The 14497-nt window shown below is 41.0% G+C and overlaps 1 protein-coding gene across 4 annotated transcripts in view; it reads left to right on the forward strand.

The window, feature by feature from the left end:
• The window catches only part of SYTL5 (synaptotagmin like 5), a 159590-nt gene that overhangs the window by 50706 nt on the left and 94387 nt on the right, over positions 1-14497 (forward strand). For 3 of the 4 annotated variants that reach the window (XM_069945559.1, XM_069945562.1, XM_069945561.1), the window contains exon 1: positions 9651-9738. The gene's annotated coding sequence lies outside the window, so the exon portion shown is untranslated. Of the gene's footprint in view, positions 1-9182; positions 9266-9650; positions 9739-14497 lie in introns of those variants that run through there. The other variant, XM_069945560.1, reaches the window with a different exon arrangement.

Below are 14497 nucleotides of genomic sequence, written 5' to 3' on the forward strand. Positions count from 1 at the left end.
TTAAGGGTATATGCACACTGAGCAATTCTCGAGGAATTGAAGCAGAAAGTTTTCAGGCAGAATTCAAGCAGAATTTAAGCCCCCCATTGACTTCTATAGGATTCCTCTAGCAGATCTTCAGCAGAAAATTCTGCTCGGAAATTCTGCAGTGTGAACAACAGAGCAGAAAACCCATTGAACACAATAGGACTTTGCTCTGTACATATTTTATGGGAGGAATTTCAAGCTGAATTCCTGCCTTTTTCTCAGTGTGCACAGTGCACATAGCCTGAAGCAGAAAGTTTTCTGCTTGGAATTCCTCACCTTTTCAGCTCTGGAAGAATTTGAGCAGAATTTACGCGGAAGGCAAGCAGAATTCAAGAAAATTTTAAGCCCTCATTAACTTCTATTGGATTCCGCTAGCAGAATCCGCCCAAAGGCCCCGTTCACACTAAGCAAGAACATCGGAATTCTCTGCCACGGAATCCCGCCGTGCTCAGTGTCTCACTGTGAGTGAAGCAGAGGGCACGCGCGCTCGCCCGCTTCCTCCCCTCTCCACTCCACTCAAGGAGGGGGCTTAAATTCTGCCTGAAAACTTTCTGCTTCAGTTCCTTGAGAATTGCTCAGTGTGCACATACCCTGACATGTCAATTCTTTGGGCTTATTTTGCTTGCATTCAGCTCAAATTCTGCCAGAGGATTCTCGAGGAATTGAAGCAGAAAGTTTTCAGGTAGAATTTAAGCCCCCCATTGACTTCTATAGGATTCCTCTAGCAGATCTACAGCAGAAATTTCTGCTCGGAAATTCTACAGTGTTAACAACAGAGCAGAAAACCCATTGAACACAATGGGACTTTGCTCTGTACATATTTTACAGGAGGAATTTCAAGCTGAAATTCCTCTTCAATTCCTCACCTGATTCCTCGCCTTTTCCTCAGTGTGCACATACCCCAGGCGTGGAATTTCAAGCAGAAAACTTTCCTTTACAATTTCTCTACAATTCCTCAGTGTGCACATAGCCTCACCAAATGTGCATGCGTATGGGAAGGGAGGGTTGAATCAAGTTTTTGGCTGATGGATAAGATATCATAGATTTTCTGGTTCATCTATATGTAGAGGTTTTCGGTGAATTGATGTTTTTTTTCCAGTATATTCAAACAGGGCAAAACAACAGGGCAAAAAGGTTGCAGGAATGAAGCTTTTATGTGCTGAAAACACAGACCTTTCCAAGCTTCAGTATACGACTTATTGTGGCAATTACATTGTCGCTGTGTTTTGTATCATGTTGCTCTTGTTTACTAGGATATTATATTTGGTGCCTTGGTTCACCCCATAGACAGGACAATGAGGTATTCAAACACATGGATTAGAACAAAGCAGGCAGACTGCTGTTCTCTACATGACTAGCAGAACACCCAGCGGAGGCCACTGACGTGTGACGGTACAAAGCAGAAGCTGGGGCTTTAATATTGTGTTCTTCCTATTTGTTTGCAAATTTTTTCCTTTCTTTCATGTTGAATTGTCTTCTTCGGTGGAGCGGTGTGACTGCAGCCATCATAAAGAGACAAATGATAGGAAAACACAGAGCATGTCTGAAAACAGCAGAGCTTTGGCATCTACCTCCTTCTGGGACGTCTTCATTTGTAGCTGGAAAATCCTTAGGAGAAACAACTGAAGCACCGCAGTGAGAGAGAATCCGCTATAGCACATATTCGGCTTTTAAAGGGTTATTCTCCACCAGTAGACATAGCCAAGAAATATGCCAAACATGTCTGATAAGTAAAGTGCCCTCTTACACCCTCATCTATTGAAAGACAGGAGTTTTAGGGCTCTATTACACAGGATGATTACTGTGTAAATTATGGCTATATTGTTCAAATTTAGGCCATAATTGTTTCAAGTAAGGGTCCTATTAGATGGCATCGATAATGTAAACAAGCGCAGATCTGCTATGTCAGCGTTGTTTTACTGAGTCTATTACACGGCTTGATTATCGTTTAGCAAGGGCTGCACGGACATCATTAGTGATGTCTGTGCAGCCCTTGCCCTTAACTGTTATACATTATCTCTCTGAACTCCCCGTCTTCTCCTGCTCTCTGATTGTTTACTATCAGCTGTAGCTTCAAGGGGTCTCTGAGCTGACAGGCTGCTCAGCCAATCACTGTCTGGGACCACAACGGGCTGTGGTTAGCTAAGCGGCCTTTCAGCTCAGGGACTGCTTAAAGCTGCAGCCGCGGTGCTGGGAAGCAAGCAGAGGGCAAGAAAATACCGGAAGCGTGGAGAGGTAATGTTATTGATCGGCCACATATCGCTATTATACGTAGTGATGCACAGTCGGCAGACAATGATTTTGGTATCAAACCTAAAGAAATGATCAGCCGATGATTGTTGTCATTGGCTGATCATTGTCTTTATTACATGGGGCGATAATCGTCCGAATCGGCCTGATTCGGCCAATTATCACTCAGTGTATTAGGGCCGTAAATGCAGGCAACGAACAAACGACCAACGAGGAATAGTTCATCTTTTGTTTGGTGCTGACACCAAAATCATTGTTAATCGTTCTCGAATTGTTCGCTGAAATTCTGCATTCATTCACTAATCATTCAGAGTAACATTGTGTTTACACAGAGAGATTTATCTGACAGATTATTTAAACCAAAGCCAGGAGTGGATTTGAGAAGAGGAGAAATCTCAGTCTTTCCTTTATGACCTGTTCTCTGTTTATAGTCCATTCCTGGCTTTGGCTTCAAAAATCTGTCAGATAAATCTTTGTGTAAATTCCACATCGTTCCTTCATTTGCTGGAATTAGATGGAGAAAACCAGGGATGGGGAACCTTCGGCCCTACAGCTGTTGCAAAACTACAATTCCCATCATGCCTGGACAGCCGTAGCGTTAGCCCTGGTGTAAACAATTATAGTAACTAACAACTATCGTTCTGTGTAATATGGGGAACAATTTTAGGTTAACGAACAATTATCTCAATTGCGATTGTTAATCGATAATCATTAAAATATCGCTTAGTCTAATAGGACTCATACTGGGCTGTTTCTGTAACTCCCCTAGACTTGAATGAAGCAATTCTCAGCATACACAGCCACCTATTTCTGCCTGAATGACCCCTGTTCTGCCAGGTGAGGCGTCAGCTGCTGTATCCGAGCTGAGATTGAATAGAAAGGTGTCCCAGCATGCCTGAGGCCATCTCTGCTCCAGCTGAACCAGACCCCCATTCTCCTGATAACTAGATGTCTCAGAGGGCAGACGCCATCTATTAAATGCTTACAGAATATCCTGTAAATAGGCCATATATGTCTCTACCGAGAAAAACCTTTTGTATTCTCATTTTATATGTTTTTAAGATTTTAAAATAACAATTCCTCATGCCAGGATTTTATCATCACTGCGGTATATGACATTGTTATACTGGGTTATTTTATAGAATTCTTCACTACATCGTCCATCATGTCTGTGACTAATATTTTTTAATCCTGGATATTGCAGGGATACTCGTTTTCATTGATGATTAATTGTAACCTTTAGATTTTCCTGTATCAGGTTGCCAACTAGACTGGAAAATTGGATCTTGCAATATGTTAGTTCTTTGGAGGCTGCGTAATCGGGACATGGCTGAATTTTAAGGGATTATCCAGCTAAAATATTTTTCTTTTAGATCAACTGGTTTCAGAAAGTATAGATTTGTAATTTACTTCTATTTAAAAATATCAAGCTGCTGTAAGTCCTGCAGAAAATGTTGTTTTCTTTCCAGTCTGACACAGTGCCACCTCTGTTCATGGCAGGAACTCTCCACAGCAGGAGAGGTTTTCTATGGGGATTTGCTCCTGCTCTGGACAGTTCCTGTCATGGACAGAGGTGTCACCAGAAAGTATTGTGTCAGACTGGAAAGAAAACAACATTTCCTGCAGGACATACAGTAGCTGATAAGTATAGGAAGACGTGAGATTTTTATTTATACGTAAATTACAAATTTATATAATTTTCTGAAACCAGTTGATTTAAAAGAAAAAGATTTTCGTTAGATAACCCCTTTAACTTTTCCTTGATCGACCTATATCTACATTTTACATACTCTGTTTTATATATAAAATGAATAAAATACTTTCCCCCTACCTAACAATGATAAGAATTTAAAGGCGCAAACTTTCTGAAATTCTCCATCTTGGAATGAAGTCTTCCAAGACACGGGGGAGCTATTGCACAATGCTTGTAGGCTGTGTTTCGACTGTACACGATGATTGCGAATTAGCTGCCCCCCCATATGTCTTGCATAGGAAAGGGGAGAAAAAGTCTCAGTGCCATGAAGCAGAATTCTTTAGTCTAATCTTCTGCCACCTTTAAGTTTAGACAACCCCTTTAAGTCACTAAGAGAAGTTTTTGAACAGCTTTGTGTCCACCAGTTATTATGGTGCTGCACACTCATCTGGAGTGAGAACCATAGTGACTGGTTCCCTTTAAGGCAACTACGTGGTTCACCTTAAAAAATGATGGTAAATGTTAAATGTAAAGTTAAAATACTCCATTCATCTGTCTGGGTTTCTTTGGCCGTCTATCTCTTGCACAGTGTAATTCAGAAGTCTGAAAAATACCCTATTCTCTCAGATCCAAGTCAGTTCCACTATAGTGAAGGGAGCTGAGTTATTATAATACACAATTTAAAGGGAACCTGTCACCCTGGGAGAGCGGGCCAAACCCACTTCACCCCTGGATAAAGTACCCCATACTTACCCACTCCTGCCGGTCCCACTTCTGGTGCCAGTCCTCTGTGCGTTCATTATGCAGATGAGCAGCGATGAGTCTGGAGCAGTGATTTCCTATGGGCATCGGACTAATCTCTACTCATTTGCTCATAGAGGAGCGGCAGTGATTTCCAGATGACAGGACCCATATCGAGAGTTGGACAGGCAGGAGTGGGTAAGTATGGAGGGCTGGGGTGGGTTTGACACGCTCTTTCAGGGTGACAGGTTCCCTTTAAGGACAGGTAATAGACTCTTCTTGGAAGAAATCATCTCTATTTTTCTGGATATCCCCTTTAATGTTAACTGGAGGGTAATTTAAAAAAAGAGGTCATACTAGTCATGTCAGTTCTGCAATAACAATCTGCAATAGACTTCCTCTGCAGGAACAGATAAGTAGATCTAGTGCCACTTATCTATAGTTGATCATCAGGTTCTGACCTCAGTTTATGTTTAGGAAAAAAATTACACACAGGTCAAAGGAAAATGTCCATCAAAAATGCAAAATAATATACAAATTATACAGTGTATTTCTTTGTGACGGTTGTCCCAAGGTGAATGGCTGATACATATCCTCCATATGTAGAGGAGCTCATATTCATAGAGATGTGACTGTAAATTCAACTCTTTTACACAGTTTCCTTCCTCATTAAAATGATCAATTCTTCTTCTTTTTTTTTACGCCCCACTGGGCTTTATTAAGCATGTCCAAAAACTATAAGAAACTAGTGCTACTTGTCATTCCGTTCTATTGGGGAATAATAATAACGCCGAAAATAATTAACATGTAAATGGTAAGAGAATAAAGTGCATTTCTGAGCTTTTTCCTATTAATGAAAGTATCATTTTGACGTACAATAGACAATAGTTTTCTATTAAACCGACAAATTAAAAAGAAATCATACCACAAAAACAACTTAATTACAGATTACAATTATTTCATATGTGACACATTGTTTGGGAGCTATTAGATTTTTTTGTTCTTCTATTCCCCCCCCACACTAATTATAGGTCAATTTAAATTGTTATTCTGTTCAGAAAAATGTATCCTTTTCAGATTTTCTTTACAGATTTAAAGGGGTTTGGGGATCTATCATCAGTGCGCCTGGCTAGATTTTGCCAAGTGAGTGCTCTGGCTGTGGCGTACCTCTCCCCTCCCCATAGACAACACAGGATTGCTCAGCCATGCCTAACGTTCCTGTGTGTCAGGAGGATGGGAGAGATAACTGATGGCTGAATGATCATTCAGCCATCAGTTGTTGAAGGTGTATGGCCGCCTTTAGGGAATGTAGGTCTTCACCCTTTAACGCCTGGGCAGGAAGATGGACTTCACTTCTCCGTTTCTCTTCTACCCTACTACAGAGTAGTCACCGACTGGTAGAGGTGATTTGACATAACTGAAACAAAGAAGGCAAAGGTCAATACAAGGTATTCACAATATACTTGAAAGCCAAAGGAATTTAAAATACATAAACAGGTACAAAAAAAAGCTAAATAACCATTTGAGTCTGTAATTTTTCATCCCCAATCTGCAAAATTACATGCGTATTACATCTGTAATTTTTTTCTGATCCGTAAAAATGAAAACGTGTACTTAATAATAAACTAGTTACTATTTGCAGATCCGTATTTTTTGCTGATCACATCCACGAAAAAACGTATCCCATAGGGTTCTATTGGTGTGTCCATGGAGGATTTTCAGTTCACACTAGGGCCTGCCCTTTTTTTTTGTGGCACTGATCACAACCTTGTACACACCTACGGTGAATGGGGCCATTGAAATACATTGACCCTATTTTCTGTCCGTAACTGCGGATCTGCAGAATTGCAGACATGTGAATAGGGCCTTACTCTCACTTCATTTCATTGGTGGACAGTGTCACCTAGGCATGGCTTCACAGTAGTTGGGCCCCATCTGCCCAACTGCCATGTAGCCCCGCCTAGGTGACACTGTCCACCAATGAAATGAAGCGATTTTCGAGAAGGAAGAAGACACAGACACGTTTTATATACAGTAGGTATGTATTACATGTGCACATAGAGTAAGGGGGGGAGGGGGATGACAATATCACTTTAAGCTAAGCCAATAAGCTAGACATCTGGGTCAGAATACAGAGATAGCCCACAAAGGAATCCGGTAGTGTCCGAGATACAATAACTATTGTAGTGGAAGGGAAAGAACTGACTGTACTAACCCAACGTCTGATTGATCTGCTTGTCAAGAATGGACAGCCAAACGTGCCAATTGGTTGTTTGGAAAAGTCAGCATTGGCTTAACAGCTGTACATAATATAGACACGCCATCTGGCCCTTCCACCAGTAACACCCATAGACCAGCATGGTAACTACTGGAAAAAAAACATCAAGAACACAGACCAATGAGTATTTTCCATGGGAATTATTTTCTATATTACTGGAATTATTTAATTATCTTAGTATTTAATTATCGTAGTCCAGCACTGAAAAGCCCCATAAAATATTCCTCCCCATCTACAGTCCTGGTTTTTGAGGGCAGAGGTAGAGGATGGAGAGGAGGTATTAACAAGAGATGTTTTGCCATTACAAATAAGCCTACTATGAATTCATGTTTCTTGTTTACAGACTTGGTTCCCGACCATTAATTTCATATTGAGATATATTAGCTAAAGGCTAATTAAAAGCCATTAAGCCATTTAAGATAGACATAACATTTCAGACAATAGTATTACGCTGGAAATTAATGTATTATTGCTTCTGCTAATGCAATACTTTTCCCTGCAGGCATACATAAGCTAGAAACTCAATCATAAAGCATTGTATTGTTATCTCTGCTTACAGTGTCACTGCCTGGGAGACAGAGTCCCATGAAGGATCCAACTAGGGGTTGCAAACATCTCTTGCTTTACAGCACCTTGGGGGCATCTTGATACTGTATTTGGCACCCATTGTCACATAGCAAAGTTGTGAAATAATAATTCCTTTATTTATATAACTTATTCCCCACCTCTTTACACTCATATTGGCCCCTGCCCCTTTTAGGGCTCACAATCTAAATTCACTTAATCGATGGGAGAACACATACTCTTGATGATGTTCTTTGTGGGATTTGAATTTTTCCCTTTCACTGTACAAGATTTTTGGCACATTAGTTTATATTTATTTGTCTTATTTATTTATATTTATTTTATTTGTTATATTAATATGTTATGTTTATATGTTTATATATACATATATATATAGCGTTAACTTATTCTGCAGTGTTTTACACTCATATCGGTCCGTTCAGCTGGTGATGCAGTTATTGTCCTAGAAAACAACTTTTAAACTTACAGCCCTGTGTCAAATTGGGGTGGCCTAGAGTGTCTGTGCCCTAGGCCTGCACCGCCCTTCCATCCCTCCTCCCCGTCCTCTTCATTATTAGGAATGCCCCAGGCTGGATTTCTCCTAATCATCTCTTGTCTGAACACTGCACCTGTGCCTTAATACAAGTAACGAATAGGAGAAATCCTGCCTGGGGCATTCCTAATGATGAAGAGGGCGGGGAGGAGGGGAGAGGCGGTGCAGGCCTAGGGCACAGACACTCTAGGCTAATGTGACACAGGGCTGCAATTTTAAAGGGTGTTTTTCAGGACAATTACTGCATCACCTGCCGAACGGACCCCAGGATAGATCTTGGATTAAAAGCAGCTATCTGACGGTATGATCGGTCCGGGGGAGGGGGGGGGGAGGAGGAGATTGTGGGTACAGAGTCACTTTAATGGTTTGTGTTCATACATTGTTTATATTGCAAAAAAACGTATCTTTATTTTGCAGGTCAGTATGATTACAGCGATAGGCAGTTTATATACTTTTTAAAACTTAAAAGACAAATTGTTTTGAATCGCCATATTATAACTTCTTTAACCTCATCATTTTTTCATCTACGCAGAAGTGTGATGGCTCATTTTTTGCGCTGGGATCTGTTGTTTTTATCGGTACCAGAATGAAGTGGATGGGACATTTTCTTTTTGCTTTTTTTTAAGGTTTATCTGCTCGATGATATGACCACAAATCAGCAAGTCGTTCAGTATTATTTTTCATTTACGCCGATCACCGTGCAGGATTATTATTGGTTCACTGTGTAATGTTCACACAGTGAATTATTTTTTGACAAGGACAACTGTGTCAAATCAAATGGGAAATAAGGGTCGCTGTGCACAGAATGTATTGCACAACGGCCACTGTTCCCCTATGGCTGTGGAAATAATTGATGTGTCAATTATTTGTAGCTGGCAGACTGGGAACAATGGCCGTCAATGGGTAATAAAATTGCGGCACACTCAAAGGTGCTTGAAGGCTTCTGTTGGCACTGGTGTGCATTACACTCACATTGTTCTGGAGTTGCTGTCTCTGCATATTCTTTCTTGTGGAACATTTACAAACCTAGGTCCGATTTAGTAATGCGTGCACTAAATTCCGTTTTCTTTTCCTAGAACGGTGCTGCTGCTTTAGACTACTTATTCTACACCAGATGTAACACCCATTCGCCATGAAGCCCAGTAGCAATAAAACAACGGTAACTATGACTCACGGAGGAATTTTCCCCTTTTATTTTATGTAAAGAAAACTCGGCTTAAACACAACCGTTTTTCCTTTTGCAAATCCTGACAGAAACTCTGCCGCATATCTGTCCCCATGTGAACTTACTCTACATGATTCGTCCAGTATGGCAACTATGGGAGTTATACTTACTCCGAAAACTAAAAAAATTCCTGCCTGTCCGTCCTGCAGGAAGAGATTTCCTGTCACATTCCACCTAACAGCACAGTAATATGCGGCAAGGGACATTTACAGCCGGTGTGCCTGCTATTCTGACAGGCAAACATTGTACTACTGGGTGGGGATAGACAAGACAGACTGGTTTGTCAGGTTTCCCAGTCCAGTGATCTGTGCACGGCTGAGGTTGTTTCACACTGGAAATAATGTGCCGTGATGAAGCACAAAAAAGTTCTTGTCTCCTTTCATTCTTACAAATTGGCGCAACATAAGGTAAGATGGACGATAGTAACTGGATACGCTAGATACCAGCCTACTCCTGCCAGACACTGTATTGAGTTTTATGCCGGTCACACACTAAGGGCTCATTCACACTTGTGTATTATCATCTGGTTTTATACATGGAAAAAAAATACCAATACGTTTAAATGGCTCTATTCATGTTTCCTATCTGTGCACGTCTTTTCTCAATACAACGTAATGTCTAATGGATGCATATGGGCACCATTTTTAATCCATTGAAATCAATGGGTTGAATTTAAAAGTATATGTTGACTATTTTTTTTTTTTAATTGCTTTTAATGTCTATATTTCTCTAATATTACAAAATCGTGGATGGGCTCCATGATTTCTCTTCCTTTGTGAATGAGTTCATTATGTTAGTATGTCATCTTAGTAATTTGATCATGTGACAACGCAAGCAAACTGACCCGAGTGTCCTATGGCTTTCTGGTTTACAGCAGATCGCTGTGTTAGTTACTTTTAGTTCAGGACGATGTTGCCCATTGTTGGTAGAAAGGACATAAAGGGGGGCATGCAACAGGGTTCATTTTATTTGAAAAAAAAAAAAAAAAGTAATCTACATTGTTTTGTTGTATGCATTGTACAGTACAAAGATTAGGTTACTGGCATATCCTCTAGTCATCAGAATTATGGGATTATCAGATACCGTCAGTGAGTCCTTGGAAGGAAATGATACTAGTTTAGTTGGCTTAACTGGATGCTAGTGTGACATGATTATATCAGATGATGTCACAGATGAGGAGGTCATATGGGATAATATCAGATAATATTGCTCGGCACTGGTGAAGTGGTCGTATGGAATTATATCAGATGATATCACCGATGAGGAGGTCATATGGATTATATCAGATAATATTGCCGGGCACTGGTGAAGTGGTCATATGGGATAATTTTAGATAATATTGCCGGGCACTGGTGAAGTGGTCATATGGGATAATATCAGATAATATTGCCGGGCACTGGTGAAGTGGTCATATGGGATAATATCAGATAATATTGCCGGGCACTGGTGAAGTGGTCATATGGGATAATATCAGATAATATTGCCGGGCACTGGTGAAGTGGTAATATAGGATAATATCAGATAATATTGCCGGGCACTGGTGAAGTGGTCATATGGGATAATATCAGATAATATTGCCGGGCACTGGTGAAGTGGTCATATGGGATAATATCAGATAATATTGCCGGGCACTGGTGAAGTGGTAATATAGGATAATATCAGATAATATTGCCGGGCACTGGTGAAGTGGTCATATGGGATAATATCAGATAATATTGCCGGGCACTGGTGAAGTGGTCATTAGACTGGATACCATCATTGAGCATGTTTTTGTGCAGTGCATGTGAGGTAAAATACCATTTCTTGGTATTAAAGGGATTGTCCATTGAAAATCTTTTTCTTTCAAATCAACTGGTGTTAGAAAGTGATATAGATCTGTAATTTATTTCATTAAAAAAATCTCAGATTTTACCATACTTATCAGCAGCTGTATGTCATGCAGGAAATGTTGTTTTATTTTTATTCTGACACAGTGCTCTCTGCTGACATCTCTGGCAGAGCAGCAGCAAACCTCTCCTGTCTAGGCCAGAGATGCACTGACAGTGTCAGACTGAAAATAAAACAACATTTCCTGCAGGACATGCATCAGCTAATAAGCATGGGAAGATTTTTTAATAGAAGTAAATTAGAAATCTGTATAACTTTCGGACACCAGTTGATTTGAAGGAAAAATTTCTGCTGGATAACCCATTTAATCTACTAATACTCTACAGTATTTTATGTATATTCTGCATCTACTACTTTCAGTTTACTTTGCCCTTTATCTTATAGCCTAGTCTGACACTGTATAAGAACCTCATGGAATGTAAATATATTTAGTCATCTATCTCCTTGATACAGGAATTTATTATTTTACATTAACCCAGAACTACAACAAGAAACATATAGGGGAAATGACAACACATTCATTGGTATAATAGTATCATGTTTTATTCTATGCAGGGACTGCTGTAAAAATAAAAATTATACCTACCCCTGTCCCCTGCAGATCATGTCCCCATTGCTCATCTCTTCTCTGTTCTTCAGAGAGCGATATCCTGTCTGCTCAGCCAATCACTAGCCACAGCGGCGTCCTATCTTACCCGGAGATTGACTGTGTGGGACGGTTCTGCTCTGACATCTTGTCTTGAAAGCAGTCGAAGCATAGTATAAACATTTATTTAGGCTATGTTCACACTGCATATGATTCCGTCCGTAGATCGTACACCGCCGTACATGTGCGGCTGAAACTACGGGCGTGGGAAAAATAGACATGCGGGCGGATGGGTACGAACCGCGAACATACGCCCGTAGTACAGTTATGCTTCCCTAGCTTGTTTCGAAGCGATCTGAGGCAGGTCATTTACTTGGAAATCTCCGCCCAGCCCCGTAAACCACACGGAACCTTTTGGATCGAAAAATCAAGTTCAATTTGGCTGAAATAAGTGCTTTGTACGGGACCGCATGGAAATCCACGGCCGTGAGTTTCAACATTTTTGTCCTCAAACAATGGTCTTGTTAATTTTTCACGGCGCCGAATATGATCTGGCCGTAAGCTCATACGTACTGTGCATTGTGCGGGCGTATATCGTATACTTTCGAGCGAAAGCATCAACCTCAAAACTACGTGCGTATATTCGCGGTTCGCACTACGGACGGAATCATACGCAGTGTGAACATAGCCTTAGACTGGAGAATCCCTTGAACATGGGCTAAAATGATCACAGTAGCTCACAGTAGTTACATAAATGCAATGCATTGTCACAGACATGTTAGATACCTACCTAGTTGTTGGCCTTTCTGCTCTTCTCTGCTAAGTTGCATATGCAGCCATGCTTCTTTCTCTCTTGACCATGTCCCCTCCCTACCTAAGGTTTGGTATTACACAGGTCGATGGGGGCCCGATAATACCTGCAAACGAGCAGTGATCTGCTAGATCGTCGCTCGTTTACTGGGCCTATTATATGGCCCGATAATCATTTAACAGTGGCTGCAAGGACATCGTTACCGATGTCCTTGCAGCCCTTACTTAAACTACATACATTACCTATTCACGCTCCAGGGCTGCTCCTGCCCTCCGCTTCTCCACAGGTCCCGCGCGCTCTAGCTTCAGAGTGGCCTGTCAGCTGACAGGTCACTCAGCCAATCACAGGCCGGGACTGCCGCGGCCTGCGATTGGCCAGGCGGCCTGTCAGCTGACATGCCGCTCTGAAGCTAGAGCGCGCAGGACCTGGGGAGAAGCGGACGCAGGAGCAGCCCTGGAACGTAGATAGGTAATGTATATCATCAGTCGCCAAACGCGCATCGCTATTACACGTAGTGGTGCGCGGTCAGCGCCCGTTGAAAATAGGTCAGAACCTATATCAACGATCAGCCGATGATCGTTGTATTTATTACATGGAGCGATAATAGGCCGATTCGGTCGATTATTGTTCTGTGTAATAGTACCCTAAGCAAATGCCTCCTGGTCTAGTGAACCACAAAAAGCATGTATGGAAATTTTTGGGCTCCAATATAGGTAAAGCTTTTACACATTTTGCTTAGTGACTCTTCCCTATTGGTTGTGGATTGGGTTTGACAGAATGAGGTGTTCCCACTATGTTTTTTTTCTTCTCCGTTTTGGAAAAGGAAAAATGATATTTGTCACTTTGCAGTTTGCCTGTCAGTGCAGTAACAGCTGTTGGTACATTATTCTAGGTCAGGTAGACTGATCGCCCTTTGGCTGTGTCTTCAATTGAACAGTCCATTGGATTCAATAGTAAAAACGGTGAAAGGACGATGAAAAATAATTGAAAAATCTGCGTCCGAAAATAATTGTCATGATCGTTATTTTGACGTCTGCATAGACAACGTCCGTTATTTAATACACTGTGTGTATTGGACGTCCGTCATCCCATTGCATTGCATTGAAGTCAATTAAACCTCGGCAAAAATGGACGTCTTTTTAAATGGAAAAGGTGGACGCTTTTCTGTTTTTTGTACATAGTTTGAGCATAGCCTGGGTCTGCATACTTCTAGACTTAATGGACTGTAGCTTTACTAAGCACAGATCTAGAAAGATTTTTTTTTAACATCAGTACTATGTGAGAGGGATACATATGAGGCAGTCTGGCACAGTGCTGTCTGCTGTCCAGAGCAGGAGAGGTTTTCTATGGGGATTTGCTACTGCTCTGGACAGTTCCTGTCTCGGACAGAGATATCAGCAGAGAGCACTGGGTCAGACTGAAAAGAAAACATTTCCTGCAGAACATACAGTAGCTGATAAGTACTGGAAGACTTGAGATTTTTAAATAAAAGTAAAATACATATCTATATAACTTTCTGAAATCAGTTGATTTAAAAGAAAAAGATTATCACCGGCTAACCCCTTGAATTGAATTGAAACGCAAAGTATAAGAAATCTGCCAAAACATTTTATTATCCAGCGATTACACTTTAGAAAACTTGGTTATGAGACGAGTTGATAATTTTCTTCGCACAGCAGGTTCCTCGAGCGGTGCCAGCACTCTCACCATCCCTGGCATGCCTGTTTGTCTTACCAGTGAACAATGAATTTCTAATTACTGTAATTAGGTTTCCATGCAAGTAATACCTCAGGGCTCATCCAAGTAACTCATCCATCAGTTATATTATGTTAGTGCCTACAGTATCAGGAAACATTAGACTAGGCGTAAGGAGAGAGAATAG

Source organism: Dendropsophus ebraccatus, chromosome 11 (genome assembly GCF_027789765.1).
Source record: "Dendropsophus ebraccatus isolate aDenEbr1 chromosome 11, aDenEbr1.pat, whole genome shotgun sequence".
NCBI classification, from domain to species: Eukaryota; Metazoa; Chordata; class Amphibia; order Anura; family Hylidae; genus Dendropsophus; species Dendropsophus ebraccatus.